Raw genomic sequence first — 24,607 nt, 5'->3', positions numbered from 1 at the left:
TATATCGGACGATATTTTAAATCATCAAAAAATGATTCACATCCCTATTATTTACCCCTGCTCTTTGGTATGTACGTTGATAGTGTATTCAGTAGGCTAGTTATACTTTCCTGTGTGGGCAGGTTTAAGAAGCCAGGTCCTGCACCCATATCCTGAATCTTCTGCAGGAAAGACAGAACGACTGCATCAATCACAGCCCCATGACTTTTTATCTCGCTGCCAACCCAAGGCATGCTATAATACACTAGAAGCTAAGCTATAGCTTGATGTGAGCCATTGAAACCTATTTACAAATGCTAAGTCCATGCCATTTTTTACTGTAACACTAAATGTACGCTATAGCACTTTGTTATGGTGTGTCAGATCTTCACAAATGGAGAAATGCATCTGGGCTGCGTACAAAATATGCATGTCATTCACAAGCAAGCTATCTCTACTCGGTTGTAGCACTCCTGTAACACTGAAGGTGTACATCTCAGTTCCCACATATCATTGCAGAAACACATCAACCTCGTACCTCGTGGTACGATTGTTTATGTCCCTGGCTGTTCTACAGTATGTCCTTCAGAGATAAGGGTTTGCCAGACATAACATATTGGATTGGGCCAAATGGCACATCTCACAGTTTCAATTGAACCCATTTACTCCCTGATGATGAATACAAACTGTGGTTGACATCAATGCTGTCAGAGCAGAAGCACTGCTGACAGGATATTGATACGGGCATCATTAGCTGAGAGCCAACAGAACACTAACAGGGCACACCTGACCTGGGAAACTCTGCACTGTGCACCCAGAAAGGTTTGGGTAAAGAAGTTACATTTCAATAGCTCCAAAGAGGATTTGAACTGCCATTTGTTTTAAGCTGAAAAGTTGAAAGTCTGTAGTGCTCGGTCACACACTGACCTTAGTGGTAAGTACTTTGTATGGATACATAACATTTTCAGGCCTCTACAGAATGGAAAGAGAAACATGGGCCCCGTCACAATTGCTTGTTGACCTAACTGTGCAAGCCACTTTTCATGTAACTGATGAAGTCACATCCCTGACAGCCCCCTATGTCATTGCCAATTGCTGAAAACACATAGCTGGAGATAGATGATAGAAAGGAGCACCACACTTACCTATGAGTCAAACATCACCGTAGAAGCTGTTTTCAAATTGTAAAGCAGGCCAGATTACCTAAAAATAAAGGAATTGTGCACAGCTCCTGCGTTTCTGGTGACCACTTCAAGGATGTGCAGATGAGCATCACAGACCACTTGTACATTGATGCAATGGAAGGGCTTTCTGTTGCAGTAGATCTCCTCCCTACCATGGAGTGGGATGATGGCTATATCAGTGCAGTCAATAGCTCCCACAACATTTGGAGAGTTTTCAATGGCATAAAAACCTGTCTTCAAGTCCAAGTCCTGCCTTTCATGAGGGAATCTTATGTAACTATTAATGTGGCCACATACAGCTGTTATGACCTGGTCAAGCCTGCGTGAAAAAAGACATTTGGGACTTTCCCTCGACAATCCCGTCTGTTGTTTGGAAATAGCCAGATTCCATAATATGCAGGGTACACAATAGTTTGGTGAGGCCTGGTATGGTGCAGGACCTTTCTGTGACTGGATACAAAACCCCTCTAAGTTCTTGATATAATTTCATAAGAGCCTGAGAGCTGAGTCAATACCTCATAACCACGTGGTCTTCTGGCATCACCAGCAATGTGGTGTGGGGATGAAAGACATACTCCCTGCACCACCTGCATTCCTTCCTGTGTGGCCAGTCCTGATGTGGGCCAGCTCGCTCCACTGATGAGGCTTGTAGCTCTGGTTCCGGTGTGTGTTCTTCCCTAGGAGGTGTTTGAACAACCCTTGCTTGTTGCAGTTTTTGTTGTTGAGCAGCCTGAAGCAGCCAATATCTCACTACTGGTATATTTCCACCTAACATTGTAGCTTTAGGAAGACAGGGCAGGTAAAAAAAAAAAAAAAGGTATTTTTATTGGCTCATTAGTGCTGGGTAGGTGTGTCAGAGAAAAGGCCTCATTTTTTTGCGTGCGATAATTTCCACTATCCTGCGATAATGGCCACTAAGGGAAAATAAAAATATATTGCCACCTTCCTGCAAATCAAAGAGGTGGTGTTATTTCCCACATTAAATCTGACATCACTATGTGATATTATTCTGCAAATAGAGTAGGAGTCCTTCATTTGCATAAATTTATTGGTTTTGCATATTCATGATCATATTTAAATACTGCAAAAATAAATATAAACATGACATCAACCAACAGTTGATTCAAATATCTTAGGAATTTGCAAAACAAGATCCCATTAAACAAGATCCTGTTATTTATATATCGGGTGCAATGGTTTATAGACCTTCATACCATCCCGCGATCTTTTGAGCATCTCTGCTATTTGTTTAAGCCGCTTATGGGATCATCTTTAATCATAGATCTTTTTCACCCATATCAAAACATTTTTTCTTTTTGTTTTTTTGTTTTTTTCAAAACAATTTTTATTTATGTAAAATGTGCTATATGCTATTTCAAAGCAAGCTATTAAGATCCTCTTATCATTTCACTCTTAAAGAGGTAAGTTCAAAGTACTTTCCTTTTGGTGGTAACAGAGTACAGTTCGACGTGCATCGTCGTGGTGCAATGTATACACTCGCGATTTAAAGGTTTACATGACTAAGGACATCCCATTAATAATGGAGAGTTAACCCGCTATCAGAGAAGTTCCTGAGGCAGCTCTGGACACAGAGAATCTGATTTCATTTAGAAGACTGTGGAATATCATGCACCAAGAAAAACGTAAACTGCTAGATACAATGTTGAAGTTGAAGCCATTGATTCTTTTGCACGGTTGACAAGTCATATTTTTAACTTTTGGAAAACAAAATGACCATCCTCCCTATGGAAGAGCACTCAAGCATAGAATTAGGGAGAGGTGGAAACAGCTTAAATGAGTGGTCAGATGGCTCAAATGAAGTCTAGGGTCACAGTTTTGGAAAAAGGAACAAGGTTCATGACCTTAGAACAACAAGGGTATGATGGAGGATGGGCCCATGGGTTGGTAAAGGAAGACAACCAGCAGGTCTGCTTAACAAGAACAGAAGGGTAGGCCAGTAAGTTTGCTGTGTGATAATGTGCTCAGTTTGGCCACCCTTTGTGACAGCATTGATTTAGCAAGGCACTGTAGAAGTAACAGCAGGGACTTTGGGCAAATGACAGGAAGTGGTCACAGAGAGACCTGATGGCATCTCCCAGGGATTAAGATAAGTATAGTGGAGTTCAAGCACCCTAATTTGTTTATTTATAGAATACCTACCACACTCAGTTACTAAATTTCCTTCTTAGGTATCCAATAAATGGCTGTTGCCATTAATATCCAAATACATGGTCTATGACTCATTTTGTATTATGTATATTCAAAGTGGAAAATGTCTATGCAATGTGTCATGCCTGCCCCAGTTAGACTGCAAGATAATATACAATGTAGAAGTTGAAGCCATTGATCCTTTAGCAAGGTTGACAAGCCATATATTGTCTTTAACTCCTGAAAAAATCCCTACCATCTGACATAATTTTCTCTAAAGACCAAATTCCTTTTGCCTGTCATCATGGCCAATTCATTAGCCTTTTCTCTGTCTTATGTAGTAGATTATTCCAAATTGTCATTTTTATAGTGTACATTGTTTTAAAGGTATTCCTGCAATATTCTCATGTTTTTAAAGAACATTGACTTTATTCAGCATTTTCCTACCTTGTACTTAGAGACCTTTGTTTTTAGTTTTTATTTTATTTTTCTTGGGCATTTCAATGTTATAAACGAAACAAAATCAATGGAAATATTACTTTTCCACTGATTTTTTTCTGCTGCTTATTATATCAAAGTCATTTTCCACTGATTTGTTATAACATTGACATTCCCAGGGAAATAAAATAAAAACTGAAAATAAAGGTTCCTACTTGTACTATTTGTAAAGGAAAAGAAACAAATTGATTCCTCTCTAATTTAAGTCAGTGTGAGTCATCTTTTATCTCATGTGAGCCAAAGTATTTCTTGTCTTAAGAGAAACACTTGATGATAGATAACAAAATTAGGAAAATTCACACATCCATTATTTTTATTCAAATTAAATTTTTGCAAATCTACAGATGGTATTCTACCTTCCCATAAAAGTTTTGATAACAGCGTATCTTTTTTGGAGAAGGCACCTGTAAATAGAACTGAGAATATAACTAAGGACAAATTAACCTTTGAGCAATCATCAGTTTAAATTTTTCCAATCTCCTCCATCAGGAAAGAAATAAAGGTGACTATTCATTAGGGGTGTGCATTCGTTTTGAACTTAAATGGAAAACGCAACTTATTTTTTTTTTTAACTTAAAAAAAAGATGAGGCTTAAACGATCGGATTTCCAACTTATTCAACATAGCTATGTTGAATACGTTGGAAATTGCGATTGTTGATCTAAATAAAAATTTAAACCCCTCACCCTCCTTAATCCCCCCCCCCAAGACTTACCAAAGCGGGCCAAAAGTTCCGTGAGGGTCCGGGAGCGGACGCGTGGGGAATCACGTGACGTCCGCGTCACGCCGCGTCACTCCGACGTGGCGCCGACGTCACATGATTCCCCTCGGGTTCGCTCCCGGAACCCTCGTTGGGCCCAAAAGGCACTTTTGGCCAGCTTGGGGGGGTCAGGAGGCCCCCCCAAGCTGGCCAAAAGTTCCTTTTGAGCCCAACGAGGGGTCCGGGAGTGAACCCGAGGGGAATCACGTGACGCCGCGTCACTCCGACGTGGCGCCGACGTCACGTGATTCCCCTCGGGTTCGCTCCCGGAACCCTCGTTGGGCTCAAAAGGCACTTTTGGCCAGCTTGGGGGGGTCAGGAGGCCCCCCTGAGGTGGCCAAAAGTACCTTTTGAGCCCAACGAGGGGTCTGGGAGCGAACCCGAGGGGAATCACGTGACGCTGCGTCACTCCGACGTCACGTGCTCCTTGCAAAGGAGTACAGGAATGGCGTCCTTACCCCGCTGGACCACCAGGGAGTTTTGGTAAGTCTTGGGGGGGGGAGATTAAGGCGGGTGAGGGGTTTAAATTTTTATTTGCACATATGGACATAGACTCAACTTATGGAATTCTCCATATGTCCATATTGACCGCAAATGGGACCCCCTTTTGACTTATGGACTTATGAACTTAAACTTTTGGTCTGCACATCCCTACTATTCATTAACTCTTGTATATTACTTAAAATTCTATCCATATTCAAAGTCATAGTTATATCCAAATCCTTGTCAAATAAAACACTGAAACATTGAATAGCATCTGGAACCCACTAAAATGAATATGATGCCAGATTTTCTTTTAAGCAACAGCAATTAAATGACAGTAACTCAGGTTTTGATCTGTTTATTTTATAACTTGATATTGTAAAAAGGAATCAATTGTATGCTGTTGTTTAGGAATGGAAGAGACTCTAATGTACATTAGAATGTCATCTGCATAAATAGACAATTTACATTCAACAGAATAGAAGAATACCCCCTCCCTTCCATTCCTCCCCTCTCACACACACACACACACACACACACACACACACACACACACACACACACACACACACATATATCTTAATCTTATTTAATGGTTACATGAACACTGCATCAACTGTATGCAGATCTATTTCATGTACATTCATTAGGGTTATTCTGAAAACTTGACCAGTTAGGGGCCTTCAAGAACCCAAATTGCCTATCCCTGCTCCAGAGTAGAGGAGATTTAGAAGGGGTATGAAAGAAACATTGAAATACCCCAAAGGTATAAATATGCAAGAATCAAACCTTTTTTTTTCAGCAGAAGGAACATTCTTGCATAAGAAAGCAAGTTAAGAGACCCAGATAAGGAAGACTCAGGATTAAATTTAAAAAACATTTCTTTATGGAAAGGCTAGGGAATGCATGGAACAGCCTCTCAAATGAAGTGATGGAGACATAAAACATAAGAGAATTCAGGAAGGCTTGGTACAAACACAGAGGAAGTAGTGGAGTGAAAGGGAAGAAAGAGGTCATCTGGAGCCTATGGCAATGCAACAGGAATTAAATTATGCAGACTAGATAGGCATTAGAGTTCTTATTCTATGAATTAATTCTTCCATCTCTAGCAGCATAGCTATCAATGTACTCAAATGGTACATTCTTATTTATTAATATTGTTACTTCACATGCTGACATGTTGAATGGGGATGTGAATGTGGCCCACTCAAAATGTCTTTCATTTATATCCAGTTGATAAAATTAAACATAAGAAATTCCATGCTGGTCCAGAGCAAAGTCCATTTATCCTAGCATCCTGTTTCTGACAATAGCCAGTTTGGGTTGCAAGTACCCAGAAGATCACATGAAGTACCCAGAAGATCACATGAAATAGCTTTCTTTAATCTACCCGGCTAATAATGTTTTATTGATTTTTCCTCCAAGAATGTATCCAAACCTCTTTTATACCCTGCTATGCATGTCTCCTTGACTATGTCTTCTGGCAACAGATTCCACAATTTGATTATATGCTGAATAAAAATAAAGTACTTTCTACAATTTATTTTAAATCTGCTGGTTATTAGTTTTATAGCTTGTCCCCTTGTTTTATTATTTGAATGTGTAAATAACTTTTATCTACCCATTCCACACATCTCATGGTTTTGTAAATTTCTGTTATGTCCCTTCTGATCCATCTCTTTTCCGAGTTAAAGAGAATTAACCTATATAGCCTGTCATCATATGGGGAACCACTCCATTCCCTTTATCATTTTTGTCACTCTTTTCTACTTCTGCTATATCTTTTAAGAGATGGGGAAGCCAAGAACAACACACAGTACTCAAGGTACAGTTGCATCTTGGATTGATATAGAGGCAATATCACATTTTCATTTTATTCTTCGTTCCTTTTCAGATAATTCCTAACTGTAAAGAATATTGGGTCCCCAACTGATGGCTCTCAATGCTCAAGGCACAGACCCTCATGATTATGCACAGGACCAGGTGATCACAAAACTCCTTGGTAGTAATTACTTAGTCTACCTGGAAGAGTGGTTCAAGTCCCTGGAAGTTCCTGAATGGGCTAACCTTGGATGTGTCCTCTGATTGAAAGCTGCATATAAAGAGACCATGCTTGACACACCTTCACTAGTCCAAACAATCTCTGAAGGCTTTGACTATGGAAACACTGTCTGACTGGCCCCTGATCTACACCTAACTTAAAATCTATGCCAGATTCCTGATCCATTCTTAGGTGAGCTGAAAGGGCATAGCAGAACCATGAAGGATTATTATGTGATAAGTTAGTGGAGCGGTGATATGCAAAATTTGAGAAATAATGTTCCAAACCCGATTCCAGAAAGCAGATACCAAGGGGCTGTAATATAACATATGAGGGAGTAAAGCTTTGGGTGCAGAACATGACCAGCATATGGAGGAGGTTATCAAATTGTCATATAATTTCCATGGAGTCCAGACCGCTCTATGGGCCACAAAAAATAGGTCTGAGTGAGGCTAGATGATAATGAAATACATATAGAAAGATCCCAGAAGGACTTTCAGTTAATCTTAGTGACTCAGGTTTCCATATCAGTGCTCCACAACTTCTGCAAACCCATTGATGGCTTATATAAAGTACCCCTGAGGGTTTTAAATATTCAAGAAGCTAGATGGCCCAGTGGACCATATTCAAGATACAAGGTATATATAGCAGGGTATTCAGAGAGGTATAGATTAGAACATAAATCAGAGGATAGGGCTCCTCTAAGTTGAAGCCATGCATAGAACTGAGAGTGGGGCAATGAATAAGCTGCCTTAATGATAAGTGTAGATAAATACCAAATACCTCAATTTTGTCATGTTTTCCAATTCAAGTTGTGGCCACCAATCTTTAAATAAAGATTAAACCATACAGAAGCCAATTAAAAAAAATGCCAAGGCGAAGCTGGAGATGACATTATATGTTCATGTAAAACTAATATGGTGGAGGAGATAATGGGGTTGCCTCTTATAACTGATGGTAAGCACATTCCCACAATGCATTCTAAAGGAAAAGGAAACACCAAATCACACTCAAAGTGAATCCATCTAGGTAAATCTGTCAAGGAGAGCAAATTGGAAAGCCAGTGATAGCCCTGTTGCAAAATATATGCTTGTTGATATCATAAAAAATCAGGAAAATTAACTCTTCCAAAGGGTCTCTCCACTTTCAATTTAGTTAATGATTTGCAAGGAGGTTTTTGTGCCATAGAAAAAGGGAGAGCAGACAATCTACCTGTTTATAAAAGTCCCTAGAAAAATAAATAGGGAGCATGAATAATGCAAAATTCAGACATGGGGCTAACACCATTTTAATAAAATCCAGTCTACCACACCAGGTTAAGTGCAAGGGGGACCATTGAATAATGGCATCTTGCAGCATTTGTAGAAGAGAAGTTTCACAGTAGGAGATTGTGAGAGATATATCCCTAAAAAAACAGATACCTAAATATTTAATCACCCACAATTGATTCTGAAAAGGATAAGTTGTTAAATCCTCTTGTGCTCCTAAAAGATTTATGGGCAATATTTCAGTTTTGTGCCAATTGACCCAATACCCAGAAAGAGAAGAAAAGGTGGATATAATTGAAAAAAAGAGAAGGCAAAGAGGAGTTTGGGTTAGCTATAAAGAGGAGAACATCGTCAGCATGATACCTTGTTCCATGCATGATACCTTGTATCACGTCAGCCTGTCGGATAGAAAGTAATAAAGGTTCCAAAGCCAGGTTGAAAATTAAAGGGGATAGCGGACAGCCTTGCCTAGTGCCATGGTGAAGTGTAAAATGAGAGGAGATCCTATTATTTAAATATATGAAGGCATTAGGGGCATGATACAACAATTTAACCCACAAGATAAAATTAGGGCCAAAGCCATATCATTGTAGAGTAGCAAACAAATATTCCCATTCTACTCTATCAAATGCTTATTCAGCATCTAAAGACATTGCTATCACCAGATATGGCAGGGACTTTGCAAGATTTTCTATATGCAAAAATAAGCATGCATTATTAGATATCAGTTGATGTTTAATAAAGCCAGATTGGTCTGGGTGAATAAGGGAATCCATAATGGCAGCCAATTGAGTAGCTAAACTTTTGGTGAAAATTTTGTAATCAGTGTTAACTAAAGATATTGGTTGGTAGTTCGAAACACTTTGAGGATCCCTACTTGGCTTTGGAAGAACTATCACACATGCTTCATTAAAAAGAGGCTCTGACTCTGGAAGAAGAGTCAAGAAAAGCAAAAAAACTTATGTAATTGAGACGTTAATATAAATTTAAAAGCCTGATAAAAATCCACGGAGAAACCATCAGGTCCTGGAGCCTTCCCAGCCTTCAATGAAGAGGTGGCCATGGAAATTTCTGCAGAGGAAATCGGATGCTCCAGCCTGGATAATTGTTTGGATGTTAATGTGGAGTTTTGCAGCTGAGAAAAAACATATGAATATCGGAAATAGAGGTAGATGTTTCAGAGCCACATGAATCTTAATAAAAATTGCAAAACTCTTGTAAAATATCACTGTCGAATACCAATAAATTAGGTGCCCTGGCCCTCGGGGAGTCAGGCCAGATCCCCTCAACTGTACGGGCAGGAAGCCCGCTCAAGTGTCCCTCTCTGATGCCATGCCCCAGCACGGTTTGCCACTGTTGTGGCCAGCTCGTGGCGCTCCCGATGCTGCCAAATCCGGAGTGATCCCTGGGCCACCTAGGTGCACGCATGCGTGCCTGATCTAGATATAAAGGGCCAATGGTGGGAAAGTTCCCTGCAGCCCGGGATAATGATGTCAGATAAGGCAGGTATAAATACCCTGCCTTGCCACTTCCTTTTCTCTTCAGCAACAGGTCCAGCTCCAGGTGAGTACATGTTGTTTGCATCCTGATTCCACTTTCCTGTGGTTCTTCTGCCTCCTGCTCTGGATCCTGCTCCTGCTCCAGCCCCAGTCCTGTTTCAGTTCCTGTTTCCGTCCAGCTCTTCCTCATCCCTGCTTCCTTGGATTGATCTTCTGGCTCTGACCCTCCTTCCCTCATGTTTTTTGCTTGACCACTGCCTGCCCTAATCTTCAGCCTGGTCCTTCATTTCTGCTTGTCCTCTGCCTGCCCAGACCTTGGCTTGGCCTCCATCTTGTGTAGCCTGCTGTCTGCCTCAACCCTTGGTATGTCCCACCTGTCTTCTGCCTGCCATTTGAGAGACCCGCACCTAAGTCCTGCTGGCCCCAGCACCCAAGGGTCAACCCAGCGGGAATGTAGGCTAGTATAGGTGAAGGTCCTGTTGGGCTCTCTCTCCTGGAATCGCCTCCCAATGATGAGGACAACTAGGGCCCTCCCTTGGTGGTGGAAACATCCTCATCTTAGCTCAAGGGTCCACCTCCCTCACCGTTTGCCGAGGCCATGGACCCGGTGGACCTGTCTGGCCTGTAGGCTATTCTTGGACTGGCCCAGAGGTTGCAGCAACAACAACAATGCCTAGATGTGCTCGCCATGACTATGGAATGCCAGGCCAATTGATTGGATACCGCCCCAATGCCTAGCATTCCTGCAACTCCCATTCCGCCTTCTATTCCACCGGCGGCAGTACATTCCGGCACCTCCCCGCTATGCGAGGGATTCCCAGCAGTGCTATGTTTTTTTAAACCACTGTTTTATGCATTTCTCCCTCCAGCCTGCCCATGTGCCGACAACAGCATCAAGACAACCTTCATTATGTCACTTCTAGACAGCAAAGCACTGGCCTGGTCCTTCCCTCTCTGGGAGCGACTCCCTGCTCCAGGATCTTCCATGCTTTGTTCAAGTATTCAAGCAAGTCTTTGATGAACCAGGGCGAAAGTCCATTGTGGCTTCTGAACTCCTCCACCTATGCCAAGCTTGGAGGACTATGCCATGGAATTTTGTACCCTGGTGTCTGAACTCAGGTGGTGAGAGGACAGCCTCTGCAGTATTTTCTTGGAAGAGCTTTCTACCCAAGAACTGCCTGAGGGCCTGGAGGTCCTAATCGACCTTGCCGGCCACATCTACCGGTGGCTACAGCAATGCCTGCATGAGCGACAACTGCCCGTAGTTCAGTGGTTCTGACTCCATCCATATCCAGGAATGTGGCACTCCATCCTCTGCCAAATCCAGATTACCTCTGGGAGAGGAGCCCTAATAACTCAGCTGCAGTCTACTCTCTCCTGAAGAAAGACAACACTGGCACACCTTGGGGCTATGCTTGTACTGTGCCGGTAAGGTTCGCATGTTGACACAGTGCCCCGAGAGACCGGGAAGTGCCAGAGCCTAGTTGTCAGTGGAGCGATAACTCTGGGCTGCAGCAACCTTGCTCCCTGATGTACCATTCCAGTCATGATTTACCATGCTCACAAGGAGGAGCAAGTATACCAAGTGAAGGAGATCTTAGATGTGAGACACCGTCACAGATTATGGGAATATCTGATTGGGAGGGCTTTGGCCCTGATGAAAACAGCTGGGAGCCTTTCTCCAATATACTAGATAAGAACTTACTCCGGCACTTCCATGCCTCCCACCCAGGGAAACCCGGACTTCTAGAAGGGGGTACTGTTAAGCGCCCTGGCCCTTGGGGAGTCAGGCTGGTTCCCCTCACCTGTGTGGGCAGGAAGCCCACTCCAGCATCCCTCTCCACTGCCATGTCCCAGTGCATTTCGCTGCCATTGTGGCCTGCTCGCGGTGCTCCCAACACCACCAACACCAGAGTGGTCCCTGGGCTAGATTTAAAGGGCCAGGAGCAGGAAAGTTCCCCGTGACCCAGGATGATGGCGTCAGGCAACTGGTCCAGTGCAAAGATCAGGTCTGATGTAAAAGTAAGTGCATCCAAAACTTCCAATCCTTCAGGTATACCCAATATTTGTATATTACTGCGACGGTTGTGGTTCGATAAATCTTCCAATTCCTTCTTCAGATGGTCTACCTTCTGAATTAGCTGCGGGATCGAAGTAGTTGTTATGAGAAGTGTTTCCGTTTGTGATTCCACAGCTTCTAATCGTACTTGAAAAGTAAATACCGAAATAGCTGGGCGATCCCGGTTATCTCGGAATGGATCGCTGCAGTATTTTCCACATTCAGTTGCAGCATGTCCTTAAGTTGTAATTCCGCTAGTACTGGTTCAGCCGATGCCATGTTTCTGGCCTGCCCTGCTTTTTCTGGTGAAGGTGTATCTTATTTTGGTTCTCTACTGCCAGCGCTTGCTGCGAATGCAGCTTCAATCTTCTCAGTCTTTGCCGCTGACATCCCAAAGCACTTATTGACCAGAATATTCAAAGACAGGCTGTAATCATGGATGAGATGTATAAGAAATTTGGAAGGATCTTGAAGAGCTGTTGGTTCAGCCAGCCATCTATGCCGCTGCTTGTGAGTGCCCCAGAATGCAATGTTTTAATAGCTATTTAATGTTCTACGCAAGATGAATGTTAAATAGATGCTTGTGCTAAGGCCGTAATTATCCACAAAAAGACATTTTTTTGTTACCCAAGACTTGTGTCATTCATTTAAAAATGTTACAAGACATGCTTGAATGCTTTTGGTAGGGAGGAAGTTTTCACCTTCACATATTGAGTCCACTGTGACTCTGGGGCATGGCATAAAATGTGTATGCAGTTGACGATGCAGGGCAGGGAAGGAAATAGTAAAAGATGAGGCAGGTAGGGGGAAGGGAGAATCAGACAGTGAAGGAATGTTTTGGATGGGGAGGGGAAAAGAAGTAGATGGGTGATGTAGGGAATGCAGGAGGGGCAGAAGGGAGCAGCCTTAGGACAGCTGAGACCTTAAAGCACCAGCACACTGGAAGAACCCCCACTTTACTGCAGCTTGTGTCCTAATGGCAGTTCCCACCCATCCATCCCATCATCAGGAGAATTAGGGAAATAATTTAGATAGTTGCAACACAAGTGGGGTGGCCAGATGTTAGGAAAGGGCAAAGCAAAGGAGCCCAAAATGGAAGTTAACTCCAAAAGGCAATTGCGGCACAGTTAATCACGTGCAACAGCAACTCCCATGCTTCAATGGCAGAGAAAATGCGAAGACAGCAGGTACTAAGTTGGGGCCTGGGACTTTTTATAGGACTGGGACCCGGCCATGTCACATGCTAAGTAGCACCAATGGCTTGGGGCTTCAATGACCAGGTTTTTCATTAAAGATTAGGAGGTAACAAAGTTGCCACTGAACTAGAGTAAACCTGGTCACCCCGCACAATTGATAGTCAGGCAAAGTTATGAATTTATAAGTTTTGAGATATATCAGAATGCAATGTTTTAATAGATATTTAATGTTCTATGTAAGCTGAATGTTTAATGGAAGCTTGTGCTGCGGCCATAATTATCCACATAAAAACATTTTGTTGTTACCCGAGACTTGTGTCATGAATTTAAAAATGTTACAAGACATGCTTATACGCTTTTGGTAGGGAGGACGTTTGCACCTTCACATATTGTGGCCCATTGACTCCCTCACAGGCTTTTAGTTTCAAATGTACTTGAAATTTTTTTTTTTTTTATTAGTTTCTGCTTCCCTGACAAGCTTCTTCACAAACTCTCAATTGGCCTGTCTTACTACTGTTTTACATCTAATTTACCAGTGCTTAAGCTCTTGCCTATTTTCATCATTTAGGTCTGCTTTCCATTTTTTGAATGATGCTCATTTGGCTTTAACAACTGCCTCCTTTACCTCACCATTAAATTACCCTGGCAGTCGTTTGGTCTTCTTCAACCTTTTCTAATGCATGGAATATATTTTTATCTGGGCTTCCAAAATGGTATTTCTAAACAACATCAATGTCTCATGCACATTTTTAACCTTTGCATCCTTTTCATTTTTTTCTAATTTTCACATTCTTTCATAGTCTCCCTTTTTAAAGTTATATGCTACTGCAGAAACTTATTTAATGTTCTTCCTCCAGAGATTATGCCAAATTTGATTACATTATGATAGCTATTGCTGACTTAAATGTCAGGTTAATATCAGTTGCTTCATTCTTTAATATATTATGAAAGCAAGCCTAAGAACGCCTAAAAAACATGACATAATATAATTTTCTCTTAGCAGGCCATATTCTGTTAGTTAATGCCTAGTATGCCTTGATTTTGCCTCATGTTTTTGAGTTTTCAAGATGGTATTAACTCTCTATAAATGCTTTTATGAAGGATTATTGCTTAATTTCAAAATATGGCTGAATTAAAAAAATATATATTTCAGTTCCCTTCGAGTTGCATACTGTATTTTCCTAAGCAATGTTTTGTTTACATCTAAGCTATTAAGAAAAAAAACTGGTTGATTTATATTTCAGTCAATAACTTTCTTTGGTAGATCTTTTTAAACACTGTTTAGATTACAAGGATATTACTGCCTTTGATTTTACTATAAAGTATAAAAGACAATGCTACAAGAAAAAGGGTTTAATGAATAAAGAATCTTTCAATATAGACTGAGCAGCACTTGGCATTTAGAATTAGTACTTTACACAATTAGGGGGTTATTTTCTAAGCTATTTATGCAAATAAAATATGGATTTATGTGCATATTAATCACTTGTCATAAAATTGTCCAGAGTTTCTACACATAAAAGTATGTACATACTTCATTTTTGTACTTACTTTTATGTACACAAAAAGCAGGTGTTCTGGGAGGGTGTGGAATTTAAATTTACCAACATCTTTTGATTTTAAAAGGTATGCAAGTTTGGATTGTGAGGTTCTTCTTGTGGCTTACTATTATACAGAGTTCAGTAGGCCATTTATAAATCTGTTGGCTGAAAATACCCCTGTGCTAATCACTCTTCAATCCTAAAAAAGGAAAAAGATAGATCTCCTTCCAAATGTATAGAATTCTCCCAATTCTGGAAAATTCAGGCCTAGCCATTTCCAAGTAACAAAGGCCTGGATTCTCTAAGGTCGCAGACCTAAGAGAATCCGGCAGTAATGGGGGGGCGAGGGGGGGGGTGAAGCGGAGGGTGGTCCTGCGATAGCCGGCAGCGATCGCAATTCAGCGGTGTGATCTCTGTCGGCTTTCACACCGAATAACTACACCAGCTGTAGTTATTCGCGCGAAACTGGCGGCGATAAGGAATCTTATCTTTCGTTGCCAGCGATGTGTCCACAGCGCTGGCCCCGGTGCTGCCCCGACTCCTCCTCTTCCGGGGCCAACTCCGCCCCGACTCCGCCCCAAGCTAGCTATTGCACGCAAAAAGGGACTTTTTGTGTATGATAGCGTTAGAGAATGACCCCCTAAGTGGTGATGGGGGATACAGAAACACAAATTGCAACATACATAGGCATCAATAAGATTCCAATAATTCTCTCTTCCAACCGAACTCAGGCTAAACATGAAAGGGGAATTGAACCCAGCTACATTAACTGTACTAATTGTATCAATTAGAAGGACAAGAACTAGGGGGGGTAGATTTGGGGGTAGATTTTTAAACATGTGCATGAATGTTATAAAATCCAGGGTAGCACGCGCAAGGGGGGAGTGAAATAATGCAACTTTTGCATGGCGATGCATTGTGGCCTTCCCCCGTTCCCTCCCGGTCCACTCAATTAAGAAGCGGGCTGGGTGGGAACGTCCCTACCCCACTGCCCATACTCCCTCACTCTTCCCCTGTCCTCCCTGACCCCTTAAAATGACCTAACTTTGTTTTTTTTTTCTATGTTTCAGAAATTATGCCAGCTGTCAGCGTGTGATCTCCCGGCACAGTGGCGAATGGCCACTGTACCAGCTGCCTCCAGGTCTGCCCCTCCCGAGTCCCGACCCCTGTACCACCCCTCCCTGATCCCCCAGACTACCCATGTGCATAAAGGGCCGGATTTTAATAGCTACACGCGGGCATAGATTTGTGTGCGCAACCCGATGCGCACAAATGTACGCCCGATTTTATAACATGCACGCATGTTATAAAATCCGGGGTCAGCACTAGTGCACCTTGCACGCGCCGAGCCCTAGGGAGCCCCGATGTCTTTCCCCGTTCCCTCTGGCCCCCCACCTTCCCCTATCTAACCCGCCCCCCAGCCCTACCAAAATCCCCCCACTTTTATTTTATAAATTGCTCCTGCCTCCGGACAGGCGTAGGTTGCGTTCGCCGGCCGACAGCCAACCCGCCATCCCGGGCACAGCGGCAAATGGCTGTGCCTGGAGGCTCCGGCCACGCCCCTGCCCAGCCCCCGGACTGCCCACTCCCTGCCCGTTCCCTGCCCCTTTTTCGAGCCCCAGGACAAAAGGGCATCCCAGGACTTTACGTGCGCTGCCGGGCCTTTTGAAAATAGGCCCTGCGCGCGTAACCCCTCCTATGCGCGTAAATCCGCCTGGATTTACCCGCGTAGGCTTTGAAAATCTGCCCCAAAATGCATGTGGTGTTGCCAAGGCCCGGCCATGCAGGTAACCCTCGTATTTTACGTACATGGGGGAATAAAAATTAGATCTTTTCTATATGTAATTTGTGAGACCCCATCCTGAGAACTGTGTTTAGTTCTGGAGGCTTAAAAATTGTTCCTGCTTGGTAGATCTGTGAAAAGTTTGGCAGGATTGAAGAGTACTAGATGACAGAATGAGACTTTATATCACAGGGTGCACCCCTCCCCCACACGCATAGGCAAACACAGACTTTAATTGCAAGTGTTATCAAGAACATTTCTTTAAATACTGTCAAAAGTCTCTGCAATTTTATGGGAAATTTGCTACACATTTCCAGTTTCCCTGGTAATAAGAATGTATGTACCTGTATACCATGAAGAACACTCCTCTAGCCCTACTTCAATATCAAAGGAATCAAATTACCATCAATGTCCTGTGGCACAGTAGAAGCTTTACTTGAAACATTCAATTATGAAAAAAATGAGATTATAAAAATAGACCAAAATGAATAGAAATACAAGTAATTGCAAAGATAAAAAGCCTTTGTGGAGGTTATCAAAAGTATATACTGCAAAGCCAAAAAACAAAGACATTTTTAAGACTTATTTTAAAATGTTGCATAGTAATTGAGGTGCTGGCCGAACAAACAATGTAGATATTGTAAAAACCCAACCTTAAGTACATGTCATAAGAGAATGTCTTCAAAGTAATGTGTCTACTGAGTACTATCATATTAAATTGGCATCACTTTCTCCACAAAGTTATGGTGCATTGTGAAAAAAAGCACAAAAATTTAATTACAGGTTCAAAATGCCCTGAAAGCCTTTTTCATGTGTATTTCGAGCAAGCATAACTATCTTGGCACAGTGCAGGTAGTCTGACCTATCTAATTCAGTGATTGTCAATTTATTTGGTAAATAGACAGAAGCTCTGTCTATTTTTCAGGAATTTTCAAATCAAAAGCAGAAATTAGAAAAGCATGTTTATTTTAATTATACTCCAATCAAATACCATTGAAATGGATGAATCAGTATGATCCAACAACAATAGCACAATTTGCAGACTGCTAAGCCAAAGACTGCCTTTTTGAAATGGAAATCACAGTCCTACTTTTGTGGAACAGTAGCTGACTTTAATTCTAAAGTTAATTGTTTTGGGAAGCAGAGATGGCTAGTTGGTATATTTTATATAAAAGTACTTTCTAATTTGAGAGATTCATTCTGAAAGACTGAAAAAAATATACTGAATGTGAGGCTTTACCAGTGGGAATAAAACTTATAAAGGTTTGACTGAATGCTAGTTACACAATGAGATTTTACAAAAGAAAAACATTTACTCTTGACATTGCTAACTACTTTCTATGAGGCACATAGACCCAGAATAATCCTGTTGGATCCTGGCTGAAGGCGCAAATGTCCCTGTTGCATAGTCTGGAATTCTCCTCCCTCCACCCTCGAGCTTGACAAAAAGGCAGCCTGATCTCTGACCTTAAACCAGGGTTTATAGTGTGAGGTTAACAAAGGTCAAGCTGCAGAAGTAATAGTTATATTGGAGATTGGGACAGGCAGGGGGTGGTGCACCCCACATCCTGGCAGGCTCAAATGGGTCAAGCATCAGCTTTCTTAATCTCTTTTACTGCTTCTTCCTGTTGCTTTACCCACCCTACCCACCCCTACAGCTGCCAGTTCCAAGAGAGAGATTTCAAGTCAGACCTGGATTTCTGACAACCCCATTCTGATGTATAATGGGACCTGTGGAACTGAATTCAGTGGATAGAAACGGGGACTACAAATACCACCATGCTGTGGAATGTAAGCTCAAAAGCAGGACTGACCAAAAAGTCTCCTTCCTGGAACTGGGCACCTTGGCACCTCTGATAATACAGGCAATCATTTTAAGAAGCAGAGATAGCTAGTTGGTATTTTTTCTATAAATGTAATTTCTCATTTCAGACATGCCTTCTGAAAAGCTGAATGTGGGAATAAAACCTGGATGGCTGAGACTGAAAACTAGCTACACATTGAGATTTTCAGAAAAAAATTGCATTGTAAATTGCTTTTAATGATATAAATCTGAGCAAAGGTCTAAGGATTCAATGGCATTTTCCTGGTTTTAACTTTTTTTTGGTGTAATCATTTCTACATGAATTTACATTTCTTTTATTCTTCCTTCTTGAAAATATTATTTTCAGCACATTCTTCCAGATTTGAACTCACATCATTATTCAATACCTCTTCCTTAGCAATAAATCCCATTACCATTATGTGCATCAAGATTCAAGCTAGTTGTGGTGTGGTACTTATGAGAGCTTATTTTCTAAATAATTTTGTAAGGTCTAGTATTGCATATAGTTGTACTTAAACACCAGTTTGTCTTCTAGACATTGTATACAAATGTTTATTCCCCCAAGTCACATCTAGCTGTAAGTTTTATGGATACAATTTTCAAATAGCCCACCTAGTTGCAAACTCTGTAGTTGTTTTTGACATTTGTTTATTTATTTTTGGATTTTGCTTGTGCCTTTTCATTGGTAGCTCAAGGTGAGTTACATTCAGCTACTGTAAGTATTTTCCTGTCCCCAGAAGGCGTAGAATCTAAGGGTAGAATTTACTAAGGTGCATTAAGTGTTTACTGTGTGGTAAACAGAATCTACCATGCAGTAAATGGCCTAATGCAGCAATAATGTGCGGTATTTCAAATACTGCACATTATTCTGCCCCCATACCAGAAGTATGGTAATGAGCCAAGTATGCAAGCATTACTTGCCAAAATGATGTAAATTAAATAACATTGATTGCCTCTACATTTACAAGCCACATTAATTGATTTAAAGTTATCTACATATTTATAGTTGTAGCTACTGTAATTTTTCCCAGAAGCATCAGAACTCTAAAGCACATCCCATGCTCCTGGGAACATGGCTTAAAGGACTCAAGAATAGTTAAACTCCCCCCCCCCCCCCCATCCTCACTGTAGGATGAAGCAAAGTAAAAAATGTTGAACATTTTTAACAGTAAAGATCCAAGTGAGGATCCATCTCCTCCTTTCTCCACTCCTTCTTGACCCCTGAGCCCAGAACCCTCATCCTTGACCTCCCCCCAACCCTTATCTCAAAAGCCATGGTACTCTAGTAGGGATCAGGTGCACGCCCTAGGGTTCTGGACCCAGTATTGCCAATTCCAGAATGGTATTGGTCATCCGATATTCTTCCGTTGTCCCTAGTGTTCTACAAATGTTTCTCTTTCAAAACTGGCTAGTGCAAAGTATAAGGCAAAAAGAAATCCAATTATTTTTAACCTGCTACATAGAGAGGATAACTGTCAAACAACTGTGCAAGGCAGTATATGTGTTTGTATGAGGCCGTGCACATATTTACTATAATATTTTATAATACGTGCTTATAGTATATGTGTTTTTAATAAAATATGCGTAATTCTACCACGCAACATGAGCACATACTTATGATTATTCACAAACACATGCAATGCATTGAAACTATGTATATCATTGGATTGAACACACATACTTCACCCACCTATTTTAAATATATACAAGAAGATTTTTGGCGTGAAGAGGAAATTTTGCTATTGAGACCCTCGGATCTAGTTCCTGACAGAGGCAAATCCCCGTTCTTGAAAGGGCTGAGTTTCTGGTTTTCACCTTTACACTCAGTTAATAGCAAAGGGCAAGTATCTGTGGGAATTAAATAATTAGCATTCGCAAGTGCCTTTTAAAATAGCAACTTATGCACTTAACTGTTAGCCCTGCCCTGGAATATCCTTGACCAACCATCTTTTAGATATGCATATATGCATGCAAACATGAACATACATACATATTTTTTACTTTTATAAAATATGAAATATGCAGGTAGAAGCTAATTATGCACATATATGCTATATTTTACATGCTACATTTTCAAAAATTCACCTATAAGTGATACTTTTGTAACTCTGTATATTAGTTAGCTGGCAAATATGTGCATAAAATACATCAATTTTCAAAGTGGACATGTGCATAAGTTTGTTTCGAAAATTATCCTGACAATACTACACACACATATGATTACACCTGCTATTTGGTGTATGCTGTTTTGCTGAAACAAGGTAAGCACTTAACTTATAAAATGAAAAAGTATGTGCATACGTCCCAACCCCACCTAAAAGTGCATAAAAGTACATGCATACAGAGTGTACAAGTACAATTTTAAATGTGCATTGTTTATGCAATTTTCTAAAGGGCCATTTCTGCAGGTAAAGCATAACATTATCCAAAAATGACTTTCTGAAAATGACCTGCTGAGCAGGTAATTTTCAAAGGATTACAGGGGCATTTCACATAAAATTAGCATTTACATATAAGCAACATGGTCATGTATGCATGCATATGCTATTTTATAAGCCTCAAGAATTTGCATGTATTTGCAGTGCTGTGCATAAATACTGACAGGGAAAAATGGGCAATTTGGAGGTATTCCAGGCATGGTTCAGAAGTAGGCACAAGAGTTGCAATTTTGCAAGCAGAATTTGTTCATGCATTCCAAACTTGTCTGTAGAATGTTGTAGCTGCTAATTAATTCACAGAAATGACATTGTACTTGTCTTTTGTCTGCATTTTTTGAACGGGAGGTCTGGGTGAACTGCTGTGGGTTACAAGGTGAAGTGCTGGAGGGTCAAGATGAACAAGTGAATGTCTGGTTGAACTTGTGGTGAATATTGGCAATTTCAGAAGCACAGTATGAACATGGTTTATTAAATATCTGCCTCTACTTTTAATTATGGGTTGTTATAATTAATATATACTCATAAAGTGATACCATATGAAACTGGAAAGTACTCCACTATGTTCCAAATGTCATGCATAACATGGTACTCTATTATACAGATTTTTTCAATGCTCAGTGGTGAAGGTATTCTGGACAGAAGTGTGAGCTGCTCAAAGTTTCATCTCCCCCTGAAGAGAGAAATAGTACTCTTTGGGGACCTAACCAGTATTTCTGGAATTCCTAAGGGTATATAGACCAATTTTGTATTTGACTCTCAACTGCATGTAAAGGTATCTTGATTAAGTGGATTGAAGAAGTCTCCCCTGACATAAGCCTCCAGCAAACTAAGGGGGTTATTTTCTAAAGTGTTATCACATGCGTTAGGGTCCTAACGCACGCGATAAGGCCATATCACATGCGAAAAGGGCCTTTTCACATCCAATATCATGCAAATTAGGGGGAGGGGAGGAGTTGGGGAAGGGAGGGGAGGAATTGGACCAAGGAGGGGGCGGAGTCGGCGGTGTCTTCGCTGCCGGCGATAATGTTACTAACATTATCATCAGCAGAAGAGCGCCGAAAATCACCACCTTTCACGGTGGCACTATTCGGTGTGAAAGCAGGCACCCGGCACACCGCCGTGGTGTGAAGGCTGCAGGCTTTTGCAGGCCCACACCCCGTTTTCACAGGATTCCTTATTTTGTGAAGAATGACGAATCCTGGCCTAAAATGGCACACAAACCTTATGTAAATGGAGATATTGAATGTAGTAGTCCACAAGTGGAAAATTACCAAGAGTTATGTGGTAGTGTGAAAGCAATTTTTTACTATGTGACCACTAGATATGGCACAACATCTGACTAATCTGGGGTACTCAATGGATTGTCAAAGCTTTGCCTCCCCTGAAGGCACAGGATCTTGGGATAATTGAAACCGTCTTTCCAAAAGGAGATCACAATGATTTACAAAAAACTACAATATTCATATTCAAGATCAATATTCATAATCTAGGTCTCTACAGCAACAAATACATGTTCTAGGTCAAAACATCATTAGATGCAATTTAATTAGAGGTCAGGACAGTATTTTGTAATATGTAAGTTCCACTTCAATGATCTTCATTGATTAATCAATAAGTTGTCGTAATACACTTTACATCGCTCATTACTTTTGCAAATTCTACTAACATTGTCTCTGATTTTTGATAGTGAAGTTATCTTCATATTGATAATTAAAGTTAAATTGTATGCATTTTTGAAGAGCCAGGTCTTTAGTTCACATTTGAAACTCTTTCTTTCTGTTATCAGGCGTAATGTCGCTGGTAGTGAATTCCACAACTTGGGACCTGCTATGGAAAACATTTGGTCTCTTATTTGTGTTAGATGTGTACTCCACGTTGTAGGCATGGTTAATAGTCCTTTGTTTTGCAATCTTCATGTTAGCTGAGGTGTGTGTATGGTTGAAGTGTCACTCCTAATAAGTAGGGGTTTGTGTCATTGATGATATTAAAAATTGTTAATACTATATAATGAATTATTATTTGTAGTTGAAGCCAGTGCAATGCAATCAGTGAGGGAGTGATGTGTTCAAATTTCCTTACTCCTAACAGAATTCTTGCTGAGGCATTTTGTAATAACTGTAGAGATTTTAATAGTCCTGAAGGTAGGCCTACTAGAAGGGAATTACAGTAATCGATGTTTGAAAATAGTGTTTGAAAAACAGTGCAGAAGTCTTGTAAGGTTAGTAATGGTTTCAACCGATGCAATATTGTCAGCTTGAAGTATCCTGATTTAATTTATTTGCTTATGTGCTTTTTCATTGTCAATTTCTCATTGATATGTATTCTTAAGTACCGTACTTGATCTGAGGGTGTAATGTTATGCACAAATCTCCGTATATATAAACCCTCCAGACATCTTAGATCTTTTTCAAAAAATGTATTAGATATTCCTACCATCAAATTGGCAAAATTTGAATTAACCAGAAAAAGAGCATTTTCAGTTGCAGGTCCTGTTTTATGGAATTCACTCCCAGATCATCTTCGTCTTACTTCCTCTACTCAACAGTTCAAAAACTCACTTAAAACTTATCTATTTCAGAAAGCATACTCTTTATCTCCTAATTCATAACATAAACATTCATTCATCTATTACAATAGCAGTATCTCTTTCAATTCATACAACACCCATAGAATTCTTTTCATTCACTTCGTTTGTAATTTTATTGTTCAAAAGCCGCAGGTCTTGAATGTTTATTGTGTCGTTATTTTAATTGTTAGTTTTAATTTGTTTTTATTTGTTAAGTTTACTTATTATGTATGTTTGGCTGTGAACCGTTTTGATTAATTCCTCCGAATTGTAAAAGCGGTATATAAACATTTTTAAATAAATAAATAAATAAATAAATAAATGTTAAAAGTACCCAGGTCTAGAGGTGGCAGTTTGACTATAAAGGAGTTTCTTCTTAACCACCTGGTTTGAGGGGTTTTTTTTATGTTTAGAGTTAGTTTCAGTGGAGAAAGTTCTTGTTGTATAGCCTTCATGCTTGTTTACAGTGTTGATGCAGTTTTTTCTAGGACCTTTGTGATAAAAGGCAAGTTGAATATGGGTCAATAGTTGTCCCAGTCATCGATTCTGGCAGATTTATTTTTTAGGATTGGTTTGATCACTGTTTGTTTTGCCCTAGCATGGACTAAACCTTCTGATAATGAGTGGTTGATTATGTTTGTGATTGTCAGGGTAATTGTATTGGGACTATTTTCAGAGAACTTGCTGGGATTGGGTCCAGCGGATGTATAGCAGGCTTAATTATTGTAATGATTTGGTTCATTTTGAATGTGTCCCATTTTGCTTGATCATGTTTTTCTTCAGTTCTTTTGTTGGTGAGCAAGAGGGAAATTGAGTTTTTAACCTTTAATTTTATCTAACAAAAAAGTAGTATATTCATTGAAGGAATTCTTTGAAAAGTAGGTTTCTCATGATTGAGGAAGATGGGTCCTTAATTAGATTGTTTTACTGTTTTGAAGAGTAATTTGTAATTAAATATCACACTGTGATCTGTTTAGCATAGTATTTCTTTTTAGTATTTTTGATTTGTGCATGGTATTTTGTTAGGAGAGATCTGTATTTTCCTAGAGATTCTGCAGATGGGCATTTCTGGCATTGTTTCTTTGTTTTTCTCAGTGTCTGTTTAGTGCATCTAAGATCGTCACTGTACCATTGATTTTTATCTTTTGAGTTATTCCGTTCATTTTGGAATTATTTATCTGAACTGAGCTTAGGGTATCTGCTAGCTCACTGATGATTTTATCCAGAGTCAAAGGCTGAGGAGGCATTGGCTTGATTAAAGTCAGTTAGCTTATTTTAATTGATTTTTCAAGTATTTCAGTTTCACATTTTTTTCTGAAGGTGAAAGGTTGATTATTCCT

This window comes from Rhinatrema bivittatum, chromosome 6 (genome assembly GCF_901001135.1).
Source record: "Rhinatrema bivittatum chromosome 6, aRhiBiv1.1, whole genome shotgun sequence".
NCBI lineage: Eukaryota > Metazoa > Chordata > Amphibia > Gymnophiona > Rhinatrematidae > Rhinatrema > Rhinatrema bivittatum.
This window is presented reverse-complemented; position numbering follows the sequence as displayed.